The sequence below is a fragment of the Terrapene carolina genome, unplaced genomic scaffold (assembly GCF_002925995.2).
Source record: "Terrapene carolina triunguis isolate 2854851 unplaced genomic scaffold, T_m_triunguis-2.0 Scaffold95, whole genome shotgun sequence".
NCBI classification, from domain to species: Eukaryota; Metazoa; Chordata; order Testudines; family Emydidae; genus Terrapene; species Terrapene triunguis.
Genome location: NW_020664446.1, coordinates 19,149,225 through 19,162,717, shown reverse-complemented (window position 1 = coordinate 19,162,717; position 13,493 = coordinate 19,149,225). Strand labels below are relative to the sequence as shown.

Genomic DNA, 13,493 nt, shown 5'->3' with positions numbered 1-13,493 from the left:
TTCAAGTATGAAGCTCAGCAGTGAATCATTGTGAGTTGAGATAAATATATAGTTATATAATGATAATATATGCTAATTGTTCTTAAACTATAAACACTCATGCTATTCAGTGGTAGTATGACGTAAAACAAAGGGGGAATTTGAATAGACACAAGAAGATTCTGTTGTCACGAAGTCTAGATCAGAAAATCAATCATCTGGTTCACCTATACTTTTATAACCAAGATTATTTATTGACGAGAAGTATAGGCTTTTATTTGTCTAGGAAGTAAATGCAACAGATTTGAAATTAGGGAATGGTAAAGACAGATAAGGAATATATTCAGATGTATACCATCACTAATCAAGTACTCTGTTTATTAGGAGTTTGCTACATTGGTAGAAATGCTACTAGAGCTCATCAGCAGGAAATCATGCAATGAACCAATCCTTTTGATGTTAAAAGCGATTGAAATAACATCACATTAAATTGACAATATGCCCATCTGAGTTACTGGGATTCTTTTACTTGAGCTTAACTGGCCCAACAACTATCACATTTTCCTGGCCAGAACTTGTATTTCTCTTGGTCCTAGTTACACAGCCCTGGTAGCAGCGGGAAGAAGAATCATACACCTTGCACACCACCATTTTGCACTGGAAGTAAACTGTAGAGTATCCATTAAAAAACTGAAAGGCTTTAAAATGGAACTGAACAATTTTTTTGTTTGATGAATAGTAAGCAGTGTAGGTATCGTCTTTTACACACCTGAGAAAAAGAAAAAAATACATAAAATTAGTCTGTTCTCACACCGTAATAAAATACGGATATTGCATTATGCCATGTGACTTAGTGCTGCATAAAAATAAACACTTTTGTTGCATCATAAGTTGACTGGAACTTTCCTTCATGCATTTTAAACAACGAAGTTAATAAACATTCACCATATGAAATGCCTGAATACACAGAGATGGAGTGTAAATAATGAAATAAATGCAAAAATATTTTGAAAACAAACAATGGAATTTTAAAAGAATATTTTTGGAAAGCACCTTTCAAAAATATGGATAAAGAGCCTTGCTATCTTTCTAATGTTATTTTTTATTTTGCATTTGGATTTTCTAAAAAGAAAAAACAAAAGAAGAGAAACCCAAACGTTTGCTTCACGATTCCTGCAATTTATTTTACTGAGATGGGAAATTTCTATAGAGATTTTAAACTAGTTTCTCTTTCCAAATCCTTCCACATGCAGAATACACACATGGAATTATATGTAATCCACACTACGAAAAGTGTGATTCTTTGTTCCTTCTAATGGCTGGTTCATATAAAAGGCTACTGCAGCGAGCTAATATATACATTTCTTTACCACAAAGTGCTAGAGGCTTTTAGGTCTGTAAGGCCGAGGTTCAAACCCTGCTGTAGCCCCCTACGAGGTTAGTTACATATAAAAATTATTTTAAACTGTGGGGTGAATATTTTCCTTACCCTTTCTTGATTAAATCATATTTCACAGTTGTAAAGTCATGGGAATCAGGAGATGTTACACATGTGTCTATAAACAACATCAGATTTGGATCAGGGCTGTAGAGAGTGGCTTGAATGTATAAGTCCTGGTTTAGGTCAACAAAGTATGGGAAATCATTCACGGGGCTTGAAAATGATGGTGATTCATAAAAGGAAAGTTTCACATTGAATCGTCCATACTGAGTTTCATCAGTTTCTAAAGAGTCAGACTCGTTGACGATGTGCATGATGTCCACTATCATGCTCTGGTTCATTCTGCAAGTGAAATGTAACTGAGGACTCTTTGCCCTGGTGATGAACTTATCAGAAGTGGATGCTCTGACTGTGTTGGAGTAGTCAATAGTCCCATTATTTACCTGTTAAAACATTGGATAAAATACAGAGTACAGTGCTTCAAAAGTCTTGTTGAAATATTATAATCTAGAGAGCTGAAATGCACTACAAGTTATCCGAAAGTCAGATGATTACGGGTGAAAAAGTGGTTTCAGCTTGAATATTTTTAGATCCTCTTTTATGCTAGATCAGCAGTTCTCAAACTGTGGGTCGGGACCCCAAAGTGGGTCGTGACCCCATTTTAATGGGGTTGCCAGGGTTGGTGTTAGACTTGCTGGGGCCCGGAGCTGAAGTCAAAGCCCGAGCCCCACCACCCGGGGCCAAAGCCCAAGGGCTTCAGCCCTGGGTGTTAGGGCTCAGGTTACAGGCCCTGCTGCCTGGGATTGAAGCCCTTGGACTTTGCCCCCCCGACCCCTCCGCCTGGGGAAGTGGGGCTTGGGCTTTGGCTCCCCGCCAAGATGGTGGGGCTCAGGCGAGCTCAAGCTTTGGTCCCCCCTCCTGGGGTCATGTAGTAATTTTTGTTGTCAGAAGGGGATCGCAGTGCAATGAAGTTTGAGAACCCCTGTGCTAGATCATTGGTTTTGCATGAAATGAACAGAGGGAAAATTTAGTTTGAATACCAAGAAAAAATGTCTTGATGGTAAAATGTAGTAGGGTATGCCTCTTGAGGCTTGTGAAGGAAGACCCATTGTGTGGAATATTTAAACTAGACTGGGCAAAACACTGGAAAAAGTACTGTAGGAGACAAGTGTGCCCAGGCAGAGAGATGGACTGAATGATCTAATATGCATTTCTCATCTGTAACTTCTATTGGTCTTGTTTCCTTTCTAGGTCTAAGAAGGGTGGAAGGTTTTAATCTGTTGCTGTGTTTTGGCCATAATTTAGTTTTCATTTTCTTCAACATTGTGTGAAGCCACTATTGTGTTAATTGGACATAAAGATGGAGATGGGATGCCTGATGCAACAGATCTTACACATACAGGATTCCAAATGATCTCAATGGGAATCTTGCATGATTAATGTCTGCAGGTTTGAACCTGGCATCAGTATATGGAGGTAGATAGGGAAGTAGCTATATAGGTCCTCAGTGGTGTGAGCTCACAGACAACCTAACAAAAGATAGGCCAGCTACGGTATCTATATGTATGTTGTAATGGGATCACAATTTTCTTGATGAACTGTGGCAGCCATTGTGCCTAGAGTTCTTATATACCCTATTGTACTCTTCCAGCAGTTGTATGGTGCTGCACATAAGATGATACTCTATACTGAACCTTTGGGATCTTTGGTGAATCTCATGGTTTTCTTTGCTAGTTGCTGCAGTGGGAGAAATTCAGCCCTGTGCAGAGAGCCAGCACAAGGCTATGCACTTCTTTCTCTTTTAACTCAAGAAAACAGGATTTCTTAAGTCTCAAGGCCCAAGTGCATTATTGAACAAGACACATACTGCTTCCACAGAACAAAGGAAAATACATTGTCCAAAATATGCAGTGTAGTTATAGACGTCTTGGTCCCAAGATTTTAGAGAGACAAGGTGGGTGAGGTAATATCTTTTATTGGACAAACTTCAGTGAAGAGCTCTGTTTGGCTCGAAAGCTTTTCTCTCTCACCAACAGAAATTGGTCCGATAAAAGATATTACCTCACCCACCTTGTCTCTCTAATTGTCCAAAATAAGCAGCCAGCACCCTATCCAAATCCTTAAACCATCCAGAACTCAACAAACCCTGAAGCAAAAATGTGGGGAAAGAAAGTCTGATTGTGCTTCCCCTGAAGTCAGTAATTTTGCCACAAATTTCATCTGGACCAGGACTGGACCCTTGAACTTTTCCTTTGAGTTATGATTACCAATAAACCTATTACTGTGTAGGTGTGTTAGAGGTGCCCCTCTGTGCCCAATTTATAGAGGATATGAGTCTATTACAAGGCTGGCTAAGGAACTTTGGCTCTTTAGCTCCAGTTGTAACTGCTCATTCTTTCAGTTCTAGAGGTCCCCAGCTCATTCCCCCAAGTGTTGGCTCTCACAAAACTATATGGTGATATAAATTTTACAGTGTTTTCTTCCCCATTGGGAATCTTTTAGGAATCTTAAAAGCACAGAGTTACTCTGAAAACTTTTCATTAATAAGTAATTTTAATAAATTATTTTGATATAGAGTATTTTCAGATGTAAACTCTTACCTCACTTTTTGTACCACAGCCATCATAAGGTATATGGAATATAACATCGGATTTTGTAACCATAGGTCTACAGGTTGGGTCATTCAAGTGAAAATTCCATGAAAAATAGCCTTTTGACCTGATATAGGCTTTTCTAATGACTGCATGCATGTATTCTGGCAGACATGTAAGTGCCACTAGATGGAAAATTTTAATATCAGTAAACAATATTGAAGCATGATACAAATCCAGTAGTTATTAAAATGCTGCTGTATATTATGTTCACATTACTGGCAAGCAATTGGCCTCACAAAATATTAACTATCCTGGAAATAACAGCTGGGTGGAGAGAAAATGAATTTGCCATTTCTTTATTGCGAAGATTGACACCACTGAAAGTTTACTTCCCCTGCCTAGCTCCCTTATGGAATTAATACTGAGGTTACATACGTTAGTTCGATTCCATAGTTATTTATGCTGCCTAAGAGGGTGAGCTCAGAGTTAGGTCACAGCAATAACCCAGTGATCTGCTTTTTGTGATCCTTGGTCCAGACACCCGCTCCAGCGAGGTGCAGTGAACACGGGTTCAATTAACTGGCCTATCAATCCATATGAAGACCACTCTAAAAATGCAGACTTAGCTTAATGATAAAGTATACAAGTGCAGACTGGCTCCTTCTCTCCATGCACACTACCAAACACAGCTGCTTCTACTAGAGCAACATGCTGTTACCAAAATCTGTAGAACTTGAGCCCTTGCTTAAAACATGTTAGTTTAATGGGACAATCTGCATCCCTCTTTGGCTTCACCATTGTCTTCAGATGTCCACCACATTTCCTTCTCTGATGGATCTCAAAACTTTTCCCTCTTTTCTCCTACTTTCCTCCCTTTCTTGATTTGTTCCTGGAGGCTTTCTGAACCCCTTCCCACTCCTTGGCCATCCTCCATGACGAAGTTTCTCTGAAGCTCCCTAACAATGAAGATTCTTTTCTGTTGGAGCTCAGCGTATCTGCCACCTTACTGTTGGTCTCTGACACTGCAACATTTAAAGTCTGCATTGTCTGAGGCTGTGCACCACAGTGAGTACTGGGAACACAGAATATTTGGAATTTTAAAACTGTATTACTGGGTCACACTAGAAAGCCACCCATCGCTTATGAGCTCCAAAAGCCTCCAAGGCAGTGACCATCAGAGAAAGCCACGAGGGTCCAAATATGCCTAACAGGTGCAATAGACACCAAATAAAATGGCCTAATCAGGCTTTCCCAACTAGTTTCTCTTATCTAAGCTTACAGTACAGTAGTAAAAGAAGGATAAGAAAATATTACCAGGTGTCTTGGGTGCTTCAGTACTATCAGGAGGAGCTATGCAAGAAGATAACAAAAGGCAAAAATTAAGGATAGTTCATGACGCTTCATGCATTAGTTATTATTATGATTATAGTGTAATCAGTTAACATACAGTGTAAGCAATAAAATTTAAAAGGATTTTGAAAATATTAATAGAAAATATTCTGATGAATAGAGCTGCCATTTACCATCAGTTTCCAAAGACTAATCTAATGAAAAAAAATCCCTGCTTGAAATTGAAAAGGGGAATTACTATTAGCTTAAATGGGAAGAAGATTAAGCTCTTTGTGTATATCTGCGTGGACAGGTAATTGCATTCTCAAATACTTATTTTGCATCCGGAGAAGAGTTTCCATGTTTCATTAACTGTTTGCACACAAGTGCTCATACTTTGTAGTTACAACCAAGATGCCTTTTTAAAACATGTGTCCCATTGGGCAAGGAGACCCTCGCACATTATCTAAGCATTTAGTGGGTTGTGTAATCCGACTGCTGCACTGAACTTGGAAATACATATTAGTTCAAAAAATAAACAAATACTGCAGTGATATACATCTTAGGGAAACCTAACCCAGAGTCTGAGACACAGCCTGCTGAAGTACCTGAACATATTACACTGGCATTTTCTTGATGGCCACAGTTATGTCTATGCCACCCTCTAAGACAGCACTGCCACAGATTTATCTCCTTTGCAATGCACATCATCCAGGAGGATACTTCCTGAGCCTTCATCATAATGGGCACTAACTGGGGCTGAAATAACCAGTCCACACCGAAGCTGCCTGCACACAATATCTGTGTCTTTTGTATCCCAGCCATCATCACAAACTGCTCTCCAGCTTTCATTGTAAGGGACTTCAATGCAACCTGAACACCTGCCCTCTTTGCTCACCGGTGTCAGTGACATGGTTTGGAAAAGCAGGGAAATGAATTTTCAAAACTATAGGACACCATCACTATGTTTCTGATTTAGGCTTCTATCTTGTCATTGATCCAGACATAATACATCCATTGAGATCTCTGGCTCTCTTGGGGGCAGATAAAGGGTATATGAGGCTTTTATTATGTAAATACTACAAGAAAACATGACCAGTACCATAGTATGGAATACATTGAAGTTTAAAAATTTACAGTGAAATTCTGGCCCCATGGATGTCTATGGCAAATCTTCCATTGATGTCAGCAGGGTCAGAAACCCCTTGTTTCTAATATCTATCGTGTGGCACAGAAAATGGACAAAAGTTTGAGGGTGGGGTTTTTATTTTATTCCATCTGGCTCTAGGATGGCATATGGCTCCAAATATGTAATGGTTTATTTTCTTCTCAGGTTGTTGTGGTTAATATAATTTGGCCAAAATACATATCACCTTCTCCAAAACTGTACTCCACGTTAAAGCTTAGCAGATTTCTGGGAATTTCAGACAAAACCTTTTTTTTATTATTATTTATTTTTGTCAGCTGGGACTTTCAAACAGTAGGTCAGTGGTGCCAACTTTGAGGACACTAGTACTATTTAAAAAGAAATACATTGGAGCAAACAAATAACTACAATAAAATGAATTAATAAATACCTGTTTCTCCTGATGCCATGTAATGGTCAGAGACTGACAAAGATGAGAGAAAAAGAAGACACAGTTTAGTAATAGTCACTAGAAACTGTAATCTAGATCAGTGGTTCTCAAACTTGGGCCGCTGTCCTTCACTCGCTCTGGGACCCGCCGCCAAAGTTCCTCGAAGACGCGGAGCGGAAGGACCCCCGCCGCCGAAGACCCCGCAGGTTCGGCCGATTGCGGTTCGCCGCTCCAGGCCAATGGGGGCTGCGGGAAGCGGCGCGGGCCGAGGGATGTGCTGGCTGCCACTTCCCGCCGCCCCCATTGGCCTGGAGTGGCGAACCGCGGCCAGTGGGAGCCGCGATCGGCTGAACCTGCGGACACGGCAGGTAAACAAACCGGCCCAGCCCGCCAGGGGCTTTCCCTGAACAAGCGGCGGCCCAAGTTTGAGAACCACTGATCTAGATACATGTTTCTTAGCTGAAGCAAGGAAGAACAGTGGGCTACAGGGCTAGTCCAAATAATGTCTTAGATTAATTAATTACAATGGCTTGGGTGGTCTCATTCTATTTACACAATATGATTATGGTTCCCCAATAACATTTGAGGCCATAGGTATTCCCTGGTGGTGGTAAACTGATCAGCAGTGTGTGTGCCACGATGCAAACTCCTCACAACACCGATCCATCAGGAGCCTGCTCCGGGGGACAGGACACCAACAGATCAACTGGGAGATGCACTGGTTCTGAAGGTATCCCCTCTCTGTGCCAATCACCCCTCCTCCGACTCAAATGGGTATAAACTGAAAGGCCCATGTTGGTGGCAGTGAATCTGGCACTCAGTAGGCATAGCAGTTCACTGATAAATCAAAAAAGATAGGTGCAGAAATTCAGCTTAGGATAAAATGATTAAATCTGATAGGGAAGGTACCATGGATACTATATACAGGGCCATACACAGCTGTGTTCACACCATTATTTGTGGGGGGACAAGAAAATGAGTTAGAAAAATCTGAAAGGGAGCTGCCCCCAGAGTATTTTTTTACTGAACAAACAGAAAAGAAAGCTAGATTAAAATATTTTATTTGCTTCTGCAGATAGCTGCTATATCCATTGAATACAGGTGTGTATGTATACAAGTAGAAATGAAAATTCAGCAAATGCACTGTAAATTTAAGGGCTACCCTTCAATAGGCATGTAAACATGGGTCACATATTGAAAAAAACATTCTGTAAGGCAAGAATGAGAAAAGACTTACTAGTCATACTGGTCTGCTGTGTGGTAAGGAGTATAGCTGGCAATACAAAAAGAAGATGACAAAATTAAAGTAGCATGTTTATTAAAGAGACATTGAAATGAACTTTATGAGTTACTGCAGAAAGGAAAGACATAACCTAAAACATCATCCCTGAAAGACAGAGAGAGACAGAGAAAATATACACCAAGCTACAAATGTAACTGAGACTCAGTTAGTGCTAACACCAAGGCTCTCCTAAGGTAAGCCTGACATTTGAAAGGCAAAGTCTGGATTTATTTATGTGAAGACAACAAAATTAAAATAGCATCCCTGAGAAAGAGAGAGAGGGAAAATATATTCCAAGCTACAAATGTAACTAAGACGCTAACACCAAGGCTGTCCTAAGGTAAACCTGACATTTGAAAAGCAAAGTCTGGATATATCTATGTGAGTAAGGCATTCCAGAGTCTTCAGTGGTACTTGAACTTTTGCAACACATCCAGAGTAGGGATTTGTACTAGTGCTGCTAAATGAATAGCTACAAAACCTCTCCAGTGTAGATTAGGGGTTAGAGGAATTTGAAAAGGAGACAACACCAGAATAATTTCCCACCATCAGATTAGTAAGGAAACCACAGTAAAGCACTATGGATTTACTCTGGAGTGTTGGCATGTTTATGTAAACCACAGGAGATAGGAATCAAGTAAACACACTGTGAAATTACAGGTCTGTCTTCAAATAGGCAAGGAAACAGGAATACTATTCTCTCACTTACTTGAAGTACTGGGCTCTCGTGTGGTAGGTGGAGGAGTTGGTACTGCAAAAAGAAAATGAAAGACAAATTTTAATAGTTTATGCAACCCACACATACAAATGTTATGAGTTGCTGGTAAAAATAAAATACAATTATATGTGGGATGAGCTATTACAATGAGACAGCTCATTGCTGCTTTGGGGAAACCAATGGGATGGGGAGCTGGAGGGAGGAAATTACCACCGGTATCCCCTTCCTCTTATGCAGTTCAATTCACATTTTTCCATTAGGAGCAGGATTTGCCCATTCCTCCGTGCAGAAAAATTGAAGGTTTAGTTCCAGACCTTGCAGTTTGCATCCAGTCCTATGGAAGCAGACATCACTGGAGCTCACAAATGTCTGTATGGATGTAGTGGGGCAGATCTCTACCTCCAATCAGGAAAGAATTAAAGAGCTCTGGGCACAGTCACCCTCAATGCAACACACCTGTAAGGCTTGTCAGACCTCAAGATGGGTGGACCCTTAAAAAGGAGGATCCCTGCTCAGGCCAGCAGGACTGCAAGTCAAAGCTCCCTGTCCTCTGAAAGAAGGGGTTCCTGACTGAAAAACTGCTTGAGAGCCTTGGCCTCCCAGACCCTCTCAGAAAAGAGAAGGACCTGGGGGTGAGACCGTTTGGTACAAAGCACAGCTTGCACTGGGGCAACTCATCTAAACTAAGAATTTTCACCTGTAGTTGCTTACGGCAGTGCCATACCCTCTCCAGTATAGACAAGGGCTTAGAAGGATGGGAAAAGGAGCCAACTACGGAATAATTGTCTACTGTCAACATAGTAAGGAAATCAGAGAAGAGGAAAATGGCTTTTCTTCTGCAGACGTCTGCTCTTTCCATGGGAATACAGGTAGATTTCTGTAAAGCAGTGGAGACAGGAATCGAGAACAGCCTGTGCAATAACAGGCCACTCTTTAAATTGGAATACAAACTTACATGTAGTAATGGGCTCCTGTGTAGTAGATGGAGGAACTGGTAATTAAATAAAAAAAACCAAAAGCCAAAATTAAATACTTTACGAAAGAGATATTTCAATAAACTTTGAGTTACTGACAAAAATAAAGTGAAATTACATCTGACATGTGCTATTGCAATAAACTAGATCACTTGCTGCTGTGGGGAAAACAATGTGATGGGGGCCTGGAAGGGGGAAAGTACCACAAGTTTCCTCTTCATTTCTTGCCGTTTAATTCATCCATGCAAAAGAACCAGAGGTCAACTCCAAACCCTGCAGAGCAAATAGGATTTTATGGACGCATAAATTCAGCTTAAAATAAAATTATTAAATCTGGTAGGGAAAGTACCATGGATACTATATACAGGGCCATACGGAGCTGTGTTCACACCATTATTTGTTGGGAGACAAGAAAATGAGTTAAAAAAATCTGAAATGGAGTGGCTCCCAGAATAATTTTCTATTTAAGAGAAAAGAAAGACAGATTAAGAAATATTGCATTTGCTTCTGCAGATATCTGCTATGTCCATGAGAATACAGATGTGTATGTATACAAATGGAAGTGAGAATTCAAGAAATCCACTGTGAATTTAAGGGCTACCCTTCAATAGGCTTGTAAACATGGATCACATATTGAAAAGAACATTCCGTAAGGCAAGAGTGAGAAAAGACTTACTAGTTGTACTGGTCTCTTGTGTGGTAACTGTAGCTGGCAATAGAAAAAGAAGACAACAAAATTAAAATAGTATCCCTGAGAGAGAGAGAGAGAAAATATATACCAAGCTACAAATGTAACTAAGTATTTGATACCTGTTGGGGTCTCCCCTAGACCACAAAAATACCCAGACTGGGTTTGTGAGCAATCAAATACATTCGCCTGTATATATCTGGTGATCTACATTGACTCTAAGCCTTTGAATTATTAATCACAGCTGAAAATAATTGGTTTCTCTGTTTTATATTTTTATACTGCTATAGCTGTGCACAGCACTTTATAAAGGTAAAAAAGATAAGTGAGGAATTTCCTCTGGACTGAAAAAAATTATTTAAAAGACTATTTGACTGCTGTGAAACTAATGATACAAAACAGTAGCTTGTATATTTGGTGGTGTGGATGTCTTATAAATTAAGACTATTTCCTTTTTTCCTGTTTGTTCTGCAGTTAACTAATATAACAATTCCCAGTGATTTAGATATTCCAATACAGATCATCTATGGTGAAAGGATACCAGAAAATAAGATGGAAGAATTTGAAATGGAACCAACTATAGGAATAATATCCTACTGAAAATATCTAAAAGATGGCTGGACTGGGACAGAGTTTACTAATTTCTTCAGGTTTCTGATCTTTTGGGGCTATATGTACGTAAAGCACTGGAGACCTTTTCAAAAGCACCCAAGTGACTGAGGAGCTTAAGTTCCATCTGCAAAAGGGACTTAGGCACCTAGGAGTCAATGGGTACATCTACATGGCACGCAGGATCCCATGGCAGTGAGTCGTCCTTGTCTACACTACAGGGGAAATTTGATCTAAGCTATACAATTTGAATTACTTGAATAGCTTAACTCAAATCAACGTAGCTTAGATCTACTTACCACGGGGGCCACACTACGCAATGTCGATGGGAGACAGTCTCCCATAAACTCCCCCAACTCTTCTCAATCCAGTGTAGTACAGGAGTCGACAGGAGAGTGATCTGCGGTCGATTTAGCAGGTCTTTACTAGACCCGCTAAATCTATTGCCCATGCATTGATCACCACTTGTGGATCCCCCGGTAAGTGTAGACAAGCCTCAGAGCCCAGCGTATAGACTCAGGCTTATGGGGCTCATGCCAGAGCACTAAAAATACCTGTGCAGACATTCGGGCTCAAGCTGGAGCTTGGACTCTGAAGCCGAGGGTATTGAAGATTGGAATTATTCTCCCAAGTCACTTAGATACTTTACCCAAGTCTATTAAGTTAATTATGAAATTATAGGCTACTCTTTAAACCAGGGGTCGGCAACGTTTGGCACGCAGCTCGCCAGGGTAAGCACCCTGGCGGGCCGGGCCAGTTTATTTACCTGCTGACGCGGCAGGTTCGGCCGATCGCAGCCCCCACTGGCCGCGGTTCGCTGTCCTGGGCCTATGGGGGCGGTGGGAAGCCGTGGCCAGCACATCCCTCGCCCGCGCCGCTTCTTGCCGCCCCCATTAGCCCGGGATGGTGAACCGCGGCGAGTGGGGGCCGCAATTGGCCGAACCTGCCGCGTCAGCAGGTAAATAAACTGGCCCGGCCCGCCAGGGTGCTTACCCTGGCGAGCCGCATGCCAAACGTTGCCGATCCCTGCTTTAAACTAACATTTAAAATGGATCAGGTGTAAAAGTTTAGCAAGGCAAAGCTAAGGAAATACTTTCAAGTTGTAATGGGCTTCTCTGTGGTAAATGGAGGAGCTGGTAAAACAAAAACAGAACAGAAAAAAATAAATAGGAGATGGGAGAAGGGCAGGAGCTAGGGTTGAAGATAAGAGTGGGCAGGGAGCCAGGGACGATAGTCGCTGGAAAAGGGACGTGGACAGTAGTCAAGGGGATAAATATTGAAGGGACAGGGAGAGACTGGGGCAGGGAAAGGGGCAGAAGGGTCTGTAAGCACTACAGCAAGTGCGCCTGCCTCCAGAATGTGGAATGGAACCCATGATCCCTGAGCATTCTCAGCATCCTTCTGTGATCTAGCAAACAGCTCTGAAACACGCTGACAAATTGTGCATCCTCATTTCCTCTAGTGGCAGGTCCACATAGAAGATTAAAGCCGAATAGCGCTACCACTTACTGCATTAGATAAGCGATTAAAGGAAAAGTAAAAATGATACATCTACATGGAAAGAATCATTTCTAAAATGTTGCATTTTTGGTTATTGCTGAGCTACTTTAGAAAGCTTGACTGAATACCTATTTCCATATCCAGCTGAACACGTCCCTTTCTGAATGTGGATGCTATTGAATGTTGAATGCTATTTTCTTTCTTCTACACATTAAAGAGGCCATGCCCAAGATCATTATGTGGCACCATATATACTTACCATAGGCGTGCGCAGCACATTTCATTAGGGTGTGCACCCAGGGAATTTTTTTTTTTTTAAAGGCGAACATCATAAAGGTCGGGGTGTGGGAGGGAGTGCTGTGTGCAGGAAGGGGCTCAGGGCAAGGGATTGGGACAGAGGAAGGGTGTGGGGTGTATGAGGGGGCTCAGGGAAGGGGATTGGGGTGCAGGAGGGGTGCGGAGTGCAGGAGGGGGCTCAGGGCAGGGGATTGGGGTGCAGGGTGTGGCAGGGGGCTCAGGACAGGGAGTTGGGGTGCAGGAGGGGTACAGGGTGCAGGCAGGGGGCTCAGGGCAGGGGGTTGTGGGGTAAGGTGCAGGCAGGGGGCTCAGGGCAGAGGGTTGGGGTGCGAGGTGCAGGCAGGGGGCTCAGGGCAGGGAGTTGTGGGGCAGGGGGTTGGGGTGCAAGGTGTAGGCAGGGGGCTCAGGGCAGGGAGTTGGGGGGCAGGGGGCTCAGGGCAGGGGGTTGGGGTGAGAGGTACAGGCAGGGGGCTCAGGGCAGGGAGTTGGGGGGCAGGAGGGTAGG

The 13,493-nt window shown here is 42.1% G+C and overlaps 1 pseudogene; it reads right to left on the bottom strand.

Moving 5' to 3' along the window:
- Nucleotides 1–459: 459 nt before the first annotated feature.
- The window catches only part of LOC112106449, a 30,709-nt pseudogene continuing 17,675 nt past the window's right edge, over nucleotides 460–13,493 (bottom strand).